This window comes from Ciconia boyciana, chromosome 2 (assembly GCF_034638445.1).
Source record: "Ciconia boyciana chromosome 2, ASM3463844v1, whole genome shotgun sequence".
NCBI lineage: Eukaryota > Metazoa > Chordata > Aves > Ciconiiformes > Ciconiidae > Ciconia > Ciconia boyciana.
The window spans coordinates 21,401,619-21,418,474 of record NC_132935.1 but is presented as its reverse complement, the minus strand read 5'-3'; the positions used below and the strand labels follow the sequence as shown (position 1 = coordinate 21,418,474).

At 43.7% G+C, this 16,856-nt stretch overlaps 1 protein-coding gene and 1 long non-coding RNA gene across 5 annotated transcripts in view; one reads left to right on the top strand and one right to left on the bottom strand.

Annotated features, from left to right (window-relative positions):
• OXR1 (oxidation resistance 1) overlaps window positions 1-16,856 on the top strand; it is a 355,322-nt gene that overhangs the window by 7,591 nt on the left and 330,875 nt on the right. The gene's annotated exons all lie outside the window — the stretch shown is intronic.
• On the bottom strand, window positions 513-5,132 carry LOC140647442 (uncharacterized). Of its 2 annotated transcripts, none has more exons than XR_012040770.1 (3): window positions 5,115-5,132; window positions 1,056-1,212; window positions 513-581 (listed from the first exon to the last, which is right to left on the bottom strand). It is a non-coding gene; the product is annotated as an uncharacterized lncRNA (long non-coding RNA). The 2 variants fall into 2 exon arrangements; XR_012040769.1 differs by lacking the exon at window positions 5,115-5,132 and adding an exon at window positions 1,364-1,469.

The window sequence follows — 16,856 nt, the reverse complement described above, 5'->3', positions numbered from 1 at the left end:
AGTCAAGTCTAAATGGAGCTTTATGCATGCTCAGAAACACCGTGCTATGCTAGAACATTAGTCAACTCGGCTGATAGGGCAATATAACTCCATTCAATGTTGTTCCGGCCCATTGCATACCATAGCAATAAGTAAGGTAAGGTAGACAAATGCAAGAGGAATGCAGAAGGAGAGCTGAAAATTCCTAATTCATAAAACAAGTGTAATTTAAGAGACAAGTTTTTGTTTGGGATGTAGAATGACTCCTACAGTGGAGACCATTTTCGTGTTGGCGTACTCCAGGCTCTGATTGCAAACAGGTAATAATAACTGTAGAGTACTTTCAGTTCAGCACTGAAGACTGCCATTTCAGAAAGCATTTGGGAATAACCTTTTCTCACTTTGATCCTTCTGAATCCTTTCTATCTTTTTCTGTTTGATCTGCCTCAGGCCTATTTTTTTTTTTCTTAGAAGTGCTTAGGAACATATAAAGAGATGAATCAGTTACAGAAAAAACTTTCACTCAATACTCACTCAGTAGGTAGCTATGCCAGTTTCATAACACTTGTCAATGGAGGTGGTCTGATCCAGCCTATCCAAATCTAAAATGGAAAAGACATTTCCTTCTGAATGGTGAGCTGCCTGATAATGAAAGAAGGCCAAAGAAAGAGATTTATGGGTCAGCAATAGACCCATCCTCAGAAATAACTGTCAGCCAATTTTATGTCTTGAGTAATTTCAGTGATGACATATCAATATTATCATGAGCACAATTGTTAGCACAAGACATTAACACAATGTTATAATTGTATTGCTATCTGAATATGTTTTTAGTCCCATGGAGGTCAATGGTAAGCTTTCACTTACTTTCACATGAGCTGATTCAGGTTGTTAAAGAAGCATGAGTAAGCTGTTTGAACTGGATTCATCTCATCTTACTTTAGAAATCTAAAAGTTAAGTATCATATCTAAGCTACGTGTCTATGTTTCCAGTGTAATGAATGGCTAGATGCATCTCCAAGAGTGTGCTTCATTTCATTCTGAGCTTAGTGTGTAGGAGAGGTGGGAGGAATCACCTGCTCTTCTTCCCTTGACTATAGCGAAGCCTTGATCACTGTCTTGACTTGCTGCCTAAGTTTTAGATGACGAAAGGTAGATGACTTCTGTGGCATACAAATCCAATCCCAACAGCATCACAGCCATGTCATTTTAACAGCACTTTTCTTCAGACAGCTGAAAAGGTAGACAAAAAATTTTAATATTCTCTTTGGCTTAGTCAAGTTACAAGAGATTAACAGGAACAATATGATGTGGCAGAGAGAAAAAGTCAGTATTAGAAAAGCAACCAATAGTAAGACTACTGTTACCGATTTTTTAAACTTACTAAGATGAAGATCATCAGCTTATCTGCTTCTTGGCTGCTAGTGGTAGCGCTTAGTTAAAATTACAGTATTTGTGATGATATATAAGGTAGAGAGTTACATCAGTACATGTCACATCCATTACACTTGGTAAAGTTCTATAATACAAAGAGAAGGCTGGTATTAGGTCAAGTTAGTAACGTTATATCAGTAGTATGTCTCTAATTAACAACTGAATGACTGCCAAGCTCTGCACATGGACTCAACACCAAATGGATCTCTCCATCTCCCGCCACTTACTTCATTACCACATAGAGCTAGCATAATGCGCTTCCCTGAAACTCTACAATCATGATAAAGGCCAAAGTAAAAGAGAAGGAAAGCCCAAAAAAAGTATATTATATCTATTCCAAGTTTGCTTGGAATAGAAAAGCTTATCAATTTGTCTGCCAGACATATGCCAAAGTAAAGTGCTGTGATCAAGAGGTGATGAATGAGGGACTTCTGACACAGATGTATAGATTCAAGTATGAAACTCTGAAATACAGTTATTAATGCTTTATATGTCCCTGAGGCAAGTCTTTCCTTAGCTCTGAAATGAACATCACTTAAAGCACATGGAGGAGATCAAGGGGGAGTGGGAAAGGTCCGCATGGAGGTGTGAGATGGTGAGAACTGTAATGCCAGGATTATCACAGTCTGCTTCACTTTCTCCATCAAACCCTAAGAGGGCAGAGCTGAGCACTAGGCTAAGCACAGACAATAGAGCTTCTGCAGGGGCAGCAGCATCAGGAGCAAATGGAGCTCTTTGTAAATGTTTGTTGCAGCTGGTTTAGCAACTAACAATGATTTTACGGTCTGGATCCAGAGAACTGGGCCAGAACGTCTCCATTATGGCCCTGTTGGAGGTTCTAAATTGTTTTGGAGGCACAATAATTGAAAAATATGGGTCCCATAGCAAGGAAAGGTATGAAGGAAGGTAAAATCATTGTGTGGGTTATTTCCTCCATGTTCTAAGGTGTCTTTCATTCATGTATATATCACGTACTGTATTCTTTTTTATATTTTTATCTATAGAAATATTTTGTGACTTCTTGTTCAAGTATATGACTGTAATGAAGAGGGAGGAGATTATGTTAGAAGCTGCCTTAGCCATGGAACACGCTGAAAGGAACATACATCTCCTAACACTCCAGACAAATTTGTATGTGCCAAAAGAGAGGAACACTGTAACACCAAGAGAATTGAAAATAGATCCCAGTCATTGCTCAAGACCTTGCTGGTAATAATGATGTCCTTGGTCTGATGCAAAAGGTAAATCACCAATATGAGACAGGAAGAAACTGGGCATGTGGCAGAGAAAAGTAAATAATGTATTTTCTTCAACACAGGTATTTTTAATCTGTAAATCACATGGTCTCACCACTAGACGTACTCGTCTTCAGCCACAACTTCTTTCCCCTCCATGCCCCCCCAACACTGACTGGTGTTAGTACTTCTTTAAAATTCCTGCTTTGTATTTTTCCTCTCAGTAGACATCCCTTTTTAATGTATCTTTATATTAAAAAAATCCATTAAGGACTCTGCTCAATATTCTAAAAATGGATCTGTAAATCTTTATTCTGTTTTTTAGAACTGTGCAACGGTAAGCTAGCATCTTTCAAGTATGACTTTTTTCACCCAAGTCCCAAGGGATAAAAATACTTAATACATGATCAAAATCTAGTGCTATTTTTTTCAGTGTGCATCTGACTTTTGATCTAATCTACAGAGAGAGCAGGCTTTTAGAAATGATGCAAGCTGACAATTGATGTCTAGCTTATTGACATTTAGAAGGGTAATAGTTTGCTGGCAGCTTGTCCAGAAGAAGTTTCCAAAGCCTCAGTGTACACATCACCCAAAGCTCTCACTGAAGGCCAATCTTCAAATGTCACTGGTAGAACATAAACAGATGAAAGGTTATCCTAATTAAAGCTGCAATGGGATAGTTCAAGACTATTAAAAAGAGGAAAAGAAATATTACAAAAGTAGTCTAAATAAAATCTTTAGTAAGAAAAAGGAGGTTTTTGTTGCTGGTTTGGTCTTTTTTTTAATTTGGAAACAAGGAATTTAAGACTTATATTTGCCTTTTTTTCAAGAACATTCCTGTAAACTTGTATTTCTTCCCATTTTAAACAGCTCTTTCTAAGCTATTGAAGGCTCAGACTATTTTTCCTTTTGGAAAAGGAATTTCCATTTGGGAAATTCTTGGCAGGCCTTGCAGTAATAAGAAAATTTTGGCATTATGAGGAGCACCAGAAGAGGCTACATAAAATGGCTGTGTGAAGGATTAGGACAATGCCAAGAAGAGGACTGACAGCCTCTCTCCCTATTCACTGCTGTGTTGGATCCCTGTTCTGTGTTGAAATAAAGTCTTACTACTGTGTATAAAGACTCATCTGCCTTGATTCCCAGCTTCCCATAAATACTTCTCCCTTTCTCAGCCTCCAGCGAACTGTGTGAATGAAGCTGTTCTAACGTTATTATATGAGGGTACTGTATATGAGTTCTGCCAATTTGAAAATTCCACGTCTGTCTAATGAAGCACTGAGGACAAAGATATTTTGCTACTTTTCCCCTCATGTTTGAACAACTACAGAGGGGAGTGAGGAAACATCCTATATGAACCTATTGTCTTTTAAAATACGTCTTGTGGTATGCAGAGCTGTATGAATCACTATAAAATCTGTGAGCTGCAAGATGAGAGACATCTTTTCATGGCAGTCTCTTCCCCAACACTGCTCCCAAGTGAGTTTCTGTAGCTCCCACCACACACTGCTGCACTGTCACCAAAGGGCTGCCATTGGAAGAATTAAGTTTTCTTTGTTGTTGGGTAACTGGCATATTAGTGTTAGCCCTGGATAGGCCATAGTAGAAATGAAGTTCACAGGATAATGCCTAGTAGCACAAAACGGGAGCTCAAAAAGGGAACAGAGACGACTGACCACTCACTGCACTAACAGTTTTCACGTCACGGTAGTTGCTGTCAAGCTCTCAGCATAAGTGACTGGTGTAGCAACCACATTTAGAAGAATTAGAAATGTAAATATATTTATCTTTCCATTGATATACCATGATTAGATGAAAAATAGCAGTTAAAATAAGAAGCATGTCAGCAGTGCGTAGACTAATTCCTCACCACTACACCTCACCATGTGGTGAGACAACAGGAAATTCTTTCTGAACTACAGCCATTTCCCCTGAGGACAGTGCGATGGTAGAACATTGCTCTGTGTTGAGTTCGAGCACAGATGCAAATATATGTGGTTTCTGCTGGTATTTTAGCTCTTGAATACATTCCTCAATGCATACCCTAAAAGAATCTGGAACAAATAACTTCAAAGGAGCAGAAGCCCAAAAAATTATTCCTGAAATGACCTGAACTCTAAAAAATACGTATTCCATCTTGGAGCTCTAGCTGTATTCTCAGGAGCATGTTACACACAGCCATAGAGGAGCAGTTCCCAGTCTTCAATTAGCTCTTTTAAACATATCCACAGTGTGGAACACACTGTCCTTCCCATTCCCATGAGCGAACATGTCAATACTTAATTCCCCTAGGCCTCTCTGCCTGTGTCCTATCAAGATTTCCTCCTCCAGAATTGTCACCCACCTCCTGCCCCATCCATTTCCCCAGTCTCTTCCCCCAGCCGTGAATGGGGTCTCCCACAGCTTCCCCTCTGCTCCATAGAAGAAAGCGGCAGTGAGCCCCCTCTTACTTCCCACAAACCCTACCCAAGTGCCAATGGTGCTCCTGCCCAGTATGCTACTGATGAGAGGGAACTGGCCTTGTGCCTCCTTAGCCTGCTGCTTGTTGAACCTGGCACTGCTCCTCTGTCTCTTCCCTTTGGAAAGCCTTCATCTCCTGGTCAGCCACCTGCAGCATCCAGGCGGGCAGTGCTCAGCAGCAGCAAGAGCACACTGCCACTCTGTGGAGCCACCCCAGAACTTTCAGTTGTTCTCTCAGACTTCCTAAAACCTGCTTATTCACAAAATCCCTCTTCATCTGTGAGGCTATCCGTGGGGTTAAGAAAGCACAAATATTGCGGTTTTATAGCAGACTTGCTTTGAAGATACTAGAACTGCAGTGTGATTTCGGAACTTTGCCTTCCTGCCAAAACCTCCATCCTCTCCCCCAAAGTCCGGAGTTGCTTCAGAGCTGACAGTTATATTTTTATGGACCTTTCTGTATCCTGTTTTGGATCAGGGATTCACAACACTTTTTTGCCAAATATAGGTCCGATGCCTACGCAGCGACAAAACACTTGGAGATTTGACATAAGAGTCAATATAGAAAGGTGCATAAAAAGACTGAAATTATGATAGAAAAATATTGCCTACCAAACCTGTCCATGTAACTTGGTGTATTTGGCAGTGCTGGCTTAGACAGCCCACAATGATGGTAAATTGCTCATCTATTAGCTTTTATTTCCATTTAAAGATAGTGTAAGTATAACAGGAGGAATTCTGGGCTATCAGATAAACAGCTGACCTCACAACAAATGTAAGACAGCACCCCTGCATCTCTTATTTAGAAAAAAGAAGAGCTAGAGAGGTTACGTTGGTGATAAGCACAGAAGTGAGCGCACAGCAGGTTTGCAGCATGGGCTCTCTGGATTTTGCCATGAGTCTGGGTTAAAGCAGAGCATTCCCATTGTCACACTTCTAGTTGGCTTTTTTTGCGTGTGTGTAGTTTCTTCTCAGAAGCTGGTCCTAAAATATTTACAGTTGCTTCTGAAGAACAACCCAACTCCATCCCTTTGGAATTCAGACTTTCTTTCTTCATAAACTGTAAGATCAGTTTAGGGCCTGACTCCAAATCTATTGAAAGCAATGGCTAGTTTCCAACTAATATCAAAAAGATCTGGATAAGTATAGAAAGATCCACTTCAAAATATGTATTGCTATTTTTTTTATGAATCACTTCAGAGAAAGTAAAATCCTCCCTTAATTCCTTACCAAATTGGAATGACAACTATTTCATACATGATATGGAAAAGCTGGACATTTACTGAAGGGCAGAAAGGTCTCTTTTTCAAAAAAATACTCTTTTGCATGTCATTTCTCCTGTCAGCTCAGAATACATTAGAATGTGGAAAAGCACTGGGTAGGTCTACAGTGCTATTAAAAATCTAGGAATAAAAGGGATCAGTGAAATGGCGGGCTAATGAATATGAACATCATCTGCATTTAATTTGGCAAGCTTAATACCTTAATTAATAATTTAAATGAATTTCTTCTTCTTCAGTGATATTTCTCAGGAAATATTTATTCTGCACCTGCTAAAAGCTGCCACCTACACAACTTCAGCTAAATGAATATTGTGAAGGAAAATATTCTATTCTCTCACAGAGGGTTGGTAACACAGCCTGTTATTAAGTTTGCCTGACACTCTCCATTATAAGGCTCTGCTTCCAATTGCATATAACTTTGTTAGACTCTCGCCGGTTGCCTGCCAGGTGCTATTTCAAGATGACATTCTTGGAACTTTTCATTCAAAACAGTTCAGTCAATTACGAAATTAAGATAAGGAAAGAACACTGATTTCGTACACTGAAAGTTTTATAGAAATATTGTTTTAGTAGTTGCTTTAAATGGACTTAAGTTGGCACAGAGTCTTTCAGTACTTAATCACATTTGCATGCAAAGTTGATGGAGTCAGTCTGATATTACTGGTTATATGCTATGGCAGTGACAGGTAATTTCTTAAAACTGTCTTTGCTTCTACAAAAGACTGGGCTGTCAGACAGGAAAACCTGGGGTCTGCAAGACGATCTTTTTTTTCAGTAAGGGTATTTTTTGTCCCCAAAGACCATATTCCCTGACCATTTATACTGTTTTCATTTTACAATGAGCTGCCTCTCCCCATGCCTGTGAAATGACAGTGGTCCAGATGGACTGATAGAGCAATAGCTCTTGCATCCACACTAGGTGTTTGGTTTTCAGATGCATTCCTTTCCTCAGGGACACCAGGGGGTTCTGGCCCAACATTTCTAGCTGAGAAGTGCAAACATCATTGCTAAGCAACCCAAATTTACCTCATAAATAGTTGCCAATGAACCTGGTCAACAGGAAAAAATTGCAGAGTGTGTTGATGGTACATATGCACGTACTGCAGCCTGCTCAGATGCCCTTAATGCCTCTTTCATCAGTCAGCCCACACTGGCCTTTTGGAGTAGGTAACTGTGTTTCCCATGGCCAATTTGTACAAATGCACAAGTGCACAGATAGAGAAAAACCTGTGGAAATTATCCTTATTTGGATACCAAGCATTCTTATAGGTATATACGTCTTCCCATACCACCTCTCAGAGGCAGCTGTATTTACAGGTCCAACCCTAGCCATGCTCTGCTCCCTTCTTGGCCTGACCAGCCCCCAGGCTGCACTCATTTTTCTCTGCGTGTGTCACCGGCCGTGCAAAGCTCGCCCTGCGGGCAAGGCTGGCAGGCTGGGCAGCTGCGAGGGAGGACTATGTGGGGAGGAGGGAAGAGCAGGGAAGGCTTGTCACTGGCTTCACACTGAGGACATCTGCTTTGTCCCCTCCGTGATCATCAGTACCTGGCAAGGACCCTTGCTTCCCTGTCTCACAGCCACAGCTGAGGCACAATGGCCCTGCACAAACAAGCGCCCATAGCGGCCTTCCACATCTTCCCCTATTCCTGCCCGGGACCATTGGCAGAGGTGGAAGGCATCCTTCTCTGGTGATATTTTGTGCTGTTTAGAAACAACAGCTTTTGATACCAGGTGGAGTTATTCTACAGGGCTTTTCTTTGGCGCCGTAGTCAGAGAGGATCTTCATGGCATCTCCTGCCTTTCATAGTCTTCATTTCAGGCTTCTTGCAGCCCCAGGTTGGCTCTGGTAGCTGTCTGGTTTCAGAGTATCCCAGGAAGACCAGGAGATGGGGGCTATGAGAAACCAGCCACCCATCTGCCTACGTTTTGGCGTTGTGGAGGGGATTACTTTGGAGCACTCTCATCTGGTCCCACGAAAGCAATACCCGCAGAGGCCTTCAGGAAGGCAGACCTCTAGTAGCAGGTTCTAGGGGGATGTTTTAGATATGCGTGCGCAGAAGTGGGACAACATCTAGCCCAGAAAAGACTCTTTTAAAAGTGCTCTTCACCCTTGACTGTCACTGATGGAGCCATCAGAACGACCCTGGCTGGCCTGACCTCTCTCATCACCAGTGATAAATACAGCATCTCAGGGTGGGAGCAGCACTATGCCTGTCCCCATGTACTGGCCAGCTGTGCAGAAGATGTCTCCTTCCTAGAGAAGCTTCTCCCCCAGACAAGATGCCAGATCCTTCCAAAGCAATGGCCATTGCATATATGGCAGCCAGGCTGTGTGGAAGACAAACTAGTCCATGGTGAAGACACAGGGGTGAGAGAGTCTGCCTGGCCCTGGCTTTCTCGCTTTGGGTAGTGCCAGAACACAAGTATGTTCAGTGGACATAGAGCTGAGAGGAAATGAGGTTCCTCTGCCTTTTTGGTGGGAAACGTACACTCTTGTGATGGTGTTTCAGCTGCACTGTCAAGCTGAAAAAGGGGCAGGGGCTATGTGCTAAGACTGGAGAAACTGCAGGATGGGGGAAGCAGTGTAAAGTCACTGTACAAGCCTCAGTTTTCATGTTGCTCCTTGAAGTCATAGATTATTCTGGTTTTTATGTCATTTTATACACTTGGTAATGACTGCACATAGGGATTTCAATAATCAAATAAAAAAATCTATGCCAGAGAAAAAGTTATTCAAAGGCTTCTTGAAGCAATAACTAGCCTCACCTAATCCCTGTTATTTTTAGTTTCTTCACTTGCTCTTTCTGTAGCCTATTCTACTTTGATTTATATGGGATTTTTTATACTGCTCTCAGCTATCTGCTCTTTATTATATGCATTATTCTAGCCATGTCCAGTGCAGAAAATAAGTTTGTTCAAAGTCCAGTCGTTCTGCCACACCAAGGGCTATTTGTTACACAAGCATCTCCGTTCAGATGCACTTAATGACAACCCTGTCTTATGGCTGGTATTTGTAGTGCTCTCAGAACCCCAGTACTGTGCTTAGGTTCAAACCAACTTAACTGCATGAAGCAAAGAACATGTGTTAGATGGGATTGTAAGCGTAAGCAGAAGTTGGAAACTAATTGTTTAACAGGTCTCCACAATCTCTTATTAGAGGAACCAACAGATGTTAAAACAGCCCTATACCTAATATTGATTTGTTTTCCAGCTGGTTCTTACTTAACTGTGCATTCTGATACATCAGTGAGTCACCAATACATTATTTATGAAAGCAGGATGCATTTAAGTTATATTTAGAATGCAAGCATATCTTACTAGAAATATAATATTTAGCAGCTCGCGCAAGGAATACAGAGCAGAGCAATTACTGCTTATGGGCCTAGGTTTTACAAGGTGAAAAAGAGGGTAGTCATTTATATGCTTGTATAGAGAGTGTAAAATACTGCCAGAGCGTAGAGGAAAGATATTACTTTATCTACGTTGGTGTTTGTGACTACAGAAAGTACACACATTAATCTTTTTTTGGTTTATAAGTGACTAATAATGAGATGAGGTCTCTTTGAGTTTATAGAACAACCAAAGAACTGCATGGTGCACGGTGAATTATACAATGCTAAGTTGTATTACAGAAAAACCTCTATGCAATTTTAGGCATTTCTGTCACAGGAGGCTTAGTGGTGACTGGCGGTGACTTGTGTCATTATTTGCTATACAGAACCACTGTATAGCATCAATTCTACTGGATCAATTCTTCTTGTATTTTTCTGTCCTGGTTTTGGCTGGGATAGTTAATTTTCTTCCTAGTACCTGGTATAGTGCTCTGTTTTGGATTTAGTATGAGAATAATGTTGATAACACACTGATGTTTTAGTTGTTGCTGAGCAGTGCTTACACAGGTCAAGGCCTTTTCAGCTTCCCATGCTCTGCTGGGTGCACAAGAAGCTGGGAGGGGGCACAGCCAAGATAGTTGATCGGAACTGGCCAAAGGGCTATTCCATACCATATGACGTCATGCTCAGTATATAAACTGGGGGAGTTGGCCAGGGGGCAGCGATCGCTGCTCAGGGACGGGCTGGGCATCGGTCGGTGGGTGGTGAGTGGTTGTATCACTGGTTTTTCCCTGGGTTTTGTTCCTCTCTCGCTCTCTTGTTGTTTTCCTTCTCATTACAATTTGTTATTATTTTGTGTGTGTGTGTTGCAATTATTAACCTTCTTATCTCAACCCACAAGTTTTCTTAGTTTTGCTCTTCTGATTCTCTCCCCCATCCCACTGGGGTGGGGGGGAGGGTGAGCGAGCGGCTGGGTGGTGCTTAATTGCTGACTGGGGCTAAACCACGACAGTCCTTTTTGGTGCCCAAGGTGTGGCTCGAAGGGTTTGAGATAATAACAGATTAACCAGAGCGTGTTAAGGAATTTAGATCTGTTAGTAGTTGCGGACCACGATACTGATTCATCTGTTCTCAATATTGGTTTACCTGATCTGCACCATGCTTTTTTTTTTTGCTGTACATGTTAAAGATCGGTGTTGATTTTTGCAGTTTGCTGTGCTCTGCTGTGATTAGTGATGTTTTGCCTGGGAGATTTGTTATTAAAACAGTGATCTTGAGTTTACTTTGGTATCTAAGTTTCATATTGAAATCATTACTGTACATCAGGTACCACCTTGTGGAGAAAATTAGCAATTATACTTCTTCCTCTGAGAGGTTTTTTATGGAAGAAATACAACATGGCACTTTGCTACCTTCTTCTACAATGTTTCCTCCTTTGTTACAATAACTTGTCAGTATCTTGAACATTCTTGGGTAGTTAAGATACATCTATTGGTATTGCTTGGGAATACTGTTTCGGTTTTGTCTAAGGTTAGTAAGCAATTTAAGAATATCACCCAGACATCTGCCCCAAGGCCGGATAGTTATGGTGGCAGGGTGTGTGGGATAGCATGGGCAAATGCCTAGGATGGTGGGCACCTCCAGTGTTTTGGAACTTCAACCCTGAACAAGTGCAGAATCCCAAAAAATTAGTAGAATATTTGGAAAAAGTATGTTGTCACCCTGGCAATTCCAGAGAGACACAGATCACTGCAATGTGCTGGGGCCTGGCCCATGCCTACCAAGCCCTGTTGAACACTATTCAGAACCCTCAAGGATCTGGTGACAAAACGACAGACACCACGGCTACTCCAGCCCCCGCTGCGACAGGCACTGTGGTTGAACCAGGGAACCAACCCACGTCAGTATCAGTTGCCCCTATACACAAGAAGAAATCCTGCAAGTGAAAGTCAGCTCATTTAGAAAGGGAAGATAAAACACCAGGGCCATCACAGGGAGAGGAAGAACTTGTGGATGAGACAGTAACCACTCGATCTCTATCCCTGAGTGAGCTGCGAGGTATGTGAAAAGATTTCAGCCATCGTCCAGGCAATCACCTTGTCACCTGGCTGCTCCAACGCTGGGATAATGGGGCCAGGAGTCTGGAATTAGAGTGTAAGGAAGCCAAACAGCTGGGATCCCTTTCTAGGGAAGGGGGCATTGACAAAGCAATTGGAAAAGGGGCACCAGCCGTCAGCTGATGGAGGCGACCCCTGTCAGCTATGACGGAAAGGTATCCCTTCAAGGAAGATGTTACATATCTCCCCGGAAAATGGACCACCATGGAGAAAGGTATCCAGTACCTGAGGGAATTAGCCATGCTGGAGGTGATTTATGGTGACCTGGATGACGAGCAGTCACTGAAAGATCCAGATGAGGTCCAGTGCACACGACCTATGTGGCGGAAGTTTTTACAGAGTGCAACATCGTTGTATGCCAAGTCATTGGCAATACTGAACTGGAAAGATGGAGAGGGACCAACAGTGGATGAAGCGGATAGCCAGCTCTGGGAATATGAAGAAAGTCTCTCTTCCTCCCTTGTCTTGGCTGTGGAGAAACTGTCCCAGAAGCTCCAGCAACTCGAAGAGGATAGGTCCTACTTTCCACCTGTACAGACCAGTATCTCAGCTATTAGGAGTCAGCGTTCCTCTGCTCAAGAGAAAGGATTTAGAGGGTACACACCACGGGTACCCTGTGGTTTTACCTGCGTGACCATGGAGAGGACATGAGAAAGTGGAATGGAAAGCCTACCTCGACCCTAGAGGCATGGGTACGTGAGTTGCAAGGAAAAACAATCACCAAAGGGGGTTCTTCCAGGAAAACTGCTGCTCTGAGTTCCAGTGGACAGTTCCCCAGACAGAGTAAAAGGGCTGATCTTACTCTTGATTTTAATGAAGGAGCTCCTGACTCATATATACAAGAAGTGGGTAACGAATACTATGACCAGGACTAGAGGGGCCCTGCCTCCAGCCAGGTGGAGAGAAGGGACAACCGGCTTTACTGGACTGTGTGGATTCGATGGCCTGGCACATCAGACCCACAGGAGTATAAGGCTCTAGCAGACACCGGTGCACAGTGTACCCTAATGCCATCAAGCTATATAGGAGCAGAACCCATCTGTATTTCTGGAGTGACAGGGGGATCCCAACAGCTGACTGTATTGGAGGCCGAAGTGAGCCTAACTGGGAATGAGTGGCAAAAGCACCCCATTGGGACTGGCCCAGAGGCTCGTGCATCCTTGGCATAGACGGCCTCAGGAGAGGGTATTTCAAGGACCCAAAAGGGTACCGGTGGGCTTTTGGTATAGCTGCCTTGGAGACGGAGGAAATTAAACAGCTGTCTACCTTGCCCGGTCTCTTGAAGGACCCTTCTGTTGTGGGGTTGATGAGGGTTGAAGAACAACAGGTGACAATTGCTACCACAACGGTGCACCGGAGGCAATATCACACCAACCAAGACTCCCTGATTCCCATCCATAAACTCATTCGTCGACTGGAGACCCAAGGAGTGATCAGTAAGACTCGCTCACCCTTTAACAGTCCCATATGGACAGTGCAAAAGTCTAATGGAGAGTGGAGACTAACAGTAGACTACTGTGGCCTGGATGAAGTCATGCCACTTCTGAGTGCTGCTGTGCCGGACATGCTGGAACTGCAATACGAACTGGAGTCAAAAGCAGCCAAGTGGTATGCTACAACTGATATTGCTAATGCATTTTTCTCAGTCCCTTTGGCAGCAGAGTGCAGGCCAAAGTTTGCTTTCACTTGGAGGGGCGTTCAGTACACCTGGAATCGATGGTCCCAGGGGTGGAAACACAGCCCCACCATTTGCCATGGACTGATCCAGACGGCACTGGAACAGGGTGAATCTCCAGAACACCTGCAATATGTTGGTGACATTATCGTGTGGGGCAATACAGCAGAAGAATTTTTGAGAAAGGGAAGAAAATAGTCCAAATCCTCCTGAAAGCTGGTTTTGCCATAAAACAAGGTAAGGTCAAGGGACCTGCACAGGAGATCCAGTTTTTAGGAATAAAATGGCAAGATGGACATTGTCAGATCCCAATGGATATGATCAACAAAATAACAGCCATGTCCCCACCAACTAGCAAAAAAGAAACACAAGCTTTCTTAGGCGTTGTGGGTTTTTGGAGGATGCATATTCCAAATTACAGTCTGATCATAAGCCCTCTCTTTCAAGTGACTCAGAAGAAGAATGCTTTCAAATGGGGCCCTGAGCAACGACAAGCCTTTGAACACATTAAACGGGAGATAGTTCATGCCGTAGCCCTTGGGCCAGTCGAGGCAGGGCAAGATCTAAAAAATGTGCTGTACACCACAGCCAGGGAGAATGGCCCGACCTGGAGCCTCTGGCAGAAAGCACCAGGGGAGACTCAAGGTCGACCCTCAGGGTTTTGGAGTCAGGGATACAGAGGATCTGAGGCCCGCTATACTCCAACTGAAAAAGAGATACTGGCAGCATATGAAGGGGTTTGAGCTGCTTCGGAAGTGGTTGGTACTGAAGCACAGCTCCTCCTGGCACCCTGACTGCCGGTGCTGGGCTGGATGTTCAAAGGGAGGGTCCCTCTACACATCATGCAACTGATGCTACATGGAGTAAGTGGGTCACACTGATCACACAACAGGCTCGAATTGGAAACCCCAATTGCCCAGGGATCTTGGAAGTAATTATGGACTGGCCAGAAGGAAAAGATTTTGGAATATCACCAGAGGAGGAGGTGATGCATGCTGAGGAGGCCTCACTGTACAGCAAACTACCAGAAAATGAGAAGCAGTATGCCCTGTTCACTGATGAGTCCTTTTGTCTTGTGGGAAAGCATCGGAGATGGAAAGCTGCTGTATGGAGTCCTATACAAAAAGTTGTAGAAACTGCTGAAGGAGAAGGTGAATGGAGCCAATTTGCAGAAGTAAGGGTCATCCAGCTGGCTTTAGACATTGCTGAACAAGAAAAGGGACCAGTGCTCTATCTCTGTACTGATTCATGGATGGTGGCAAATGCCCTGTGGGGGGTGGTTACAGCAATGGAAGCAGAGCAACTGACAGCACAGAGGTAAACCCATCTGGGCTGCTGCATTGTGGCAAAATATTGCTGCCCAGGTAGAGAACCTGGTTGTAAAAGTACGTCACGTAGATGCTCATGTACCCAAGAGTTGGGCCACTGAGGAACATCAAAACAACCAGCAGGTGGATCAGGCTGCTAAGATTGAAGTGGCTCAGGTGGATCTGGACTGGCAACATAAGGGTGAATTATTTATAGCTCGGTGGGCCCATGACACCAAGATGCACAGGAAGAGATGCAACATATAGATGGGCTTGTGATCGAGGGGTGGACTTGACCATAGACATTATTGCACAGGTTATCCATGAATGTGAAACATGCCCTGCAATCAAGCAAGCCAAGCGGTTAAAGCCTCTCTGGTATGGAGGACAATGGTTGAAATATAAATATGGGGAGGCCTGGCAGGTTGATTATATCTCACTCCCACAGACCCGCCAAGGCAAGTGCCATGTGCTCATCATGGTGGAAGCAACCACCGGATGGCTGGAAACATATCCCATGCCCCATGCCACCGCTCGGAACACTACCTAGGCCTTGAAAAGCAAGTCCTATAGCGACATGGCACCCCAGAGAGAATTGAGTCAGGCAATGGGACTTGTTTCTGAAACAACCTCATAGACACCTGGGCCAAAGCGCATGGCACTGAGTGGGTATATCACATCCCCTGTCATGCACCAGCCTCCGGGAAAATGGAACGATACAATGGACTGTTAAAGACTACACTGAGAGCAATGGGTGGTGGGACATTCCAACATTGGGATACACATTTAGCAAAGGCCACCTGCTTAGTCAACTCTAGGGGATCTGCCAATCGAGCTGGCCCTGCCCAGTCAAAAGTTTTAGATACTGTCGAAGGAGATAACGTCCCCGTAGTGCACATATAAATATACTGGGGAAGACAGTCTGGGTTACTCCTGCCTCGGGCAAAGGTAAACCCATTTGTGGGATTGCTTTTGCTCAAGGACCTGGGTGCACTTGGTGGGTGACCCGGAAGGATGGGGAAGTCCGCTGTGTACCTCAAGGGGATTTGATTTTGGGTGAGAATAGCCAATGAACTGAATGGTATGATGTTAATTGCTATATAATACTGTACATCATCACTTCTATGGTTGCTATATGCCATATCAACGGTATTTCAGTGAGAATCACCCAGATTAATGAAGAACGAACTTTGATGAAACCAAGCAAAGTGCAGCGGTGATGGAACCAGAACCGGCTTCGGCATGCAACAATCAACACCACACACCATCTCTCCTGCCCTGAAAGACTATTATGACAGATGGAGCCCAAAGTCATGGACTAAATTAACTCAGTGGACATTTTAGAGGGATGGCCCATACACCAAGGGAATGATATCTGTGTGTATGTATCAAAAGTGGTGGTGATTAATTGGAATGTATTAGAAAGGGTAGAACCTGGGCATGATGTAGGTGGTATAGAATAAGGGGTGGATACTGTCCTGGTTTCAGCCAGAATAGAGTTAATTTTCTTCCTAGTAGCTGGTGTAGTGCTGTGTTTTGGATTTAGGATGAGAATAATGTTGATAACACACTGATGTTTTAGTTGTTGCTAAGTAACGTTTACACTGGTCAAGGACTTTTCAGCTTCCCATGCTCTGCCAGGTGCACAAGAAACTGGGAGGGGGCACAGCCACGAAGATAGTTGATCGGAACTGACCAAAGGGCTATTCCATACCATATGACGTCATGCTCAGTATATAAACTGTGGGGAGTTGGCTGGGGGGCAGCGATCGCTGCTCAGGGACGGGCTGGGCATCAGTCAGCGGGTGGTGAGCAGTTGCATCACTTGTTTTTTCCCTGAGTTTTGTTCCTCTCTTGCTCTCTTCTTGTTTTCCTTCTCATTACATATTTTTTCTGTGTGTGTTCCAATTATTAACCTTCTTATCTCAACCCACGAGTTTTCTTACTTTTGCTCTTTCATTTCTCTCCCCCATCCCACCAGGGTGAGCGAGTGGCTGTGTGGTACTTAATTGCCAACTGGGGCTAAACCACAA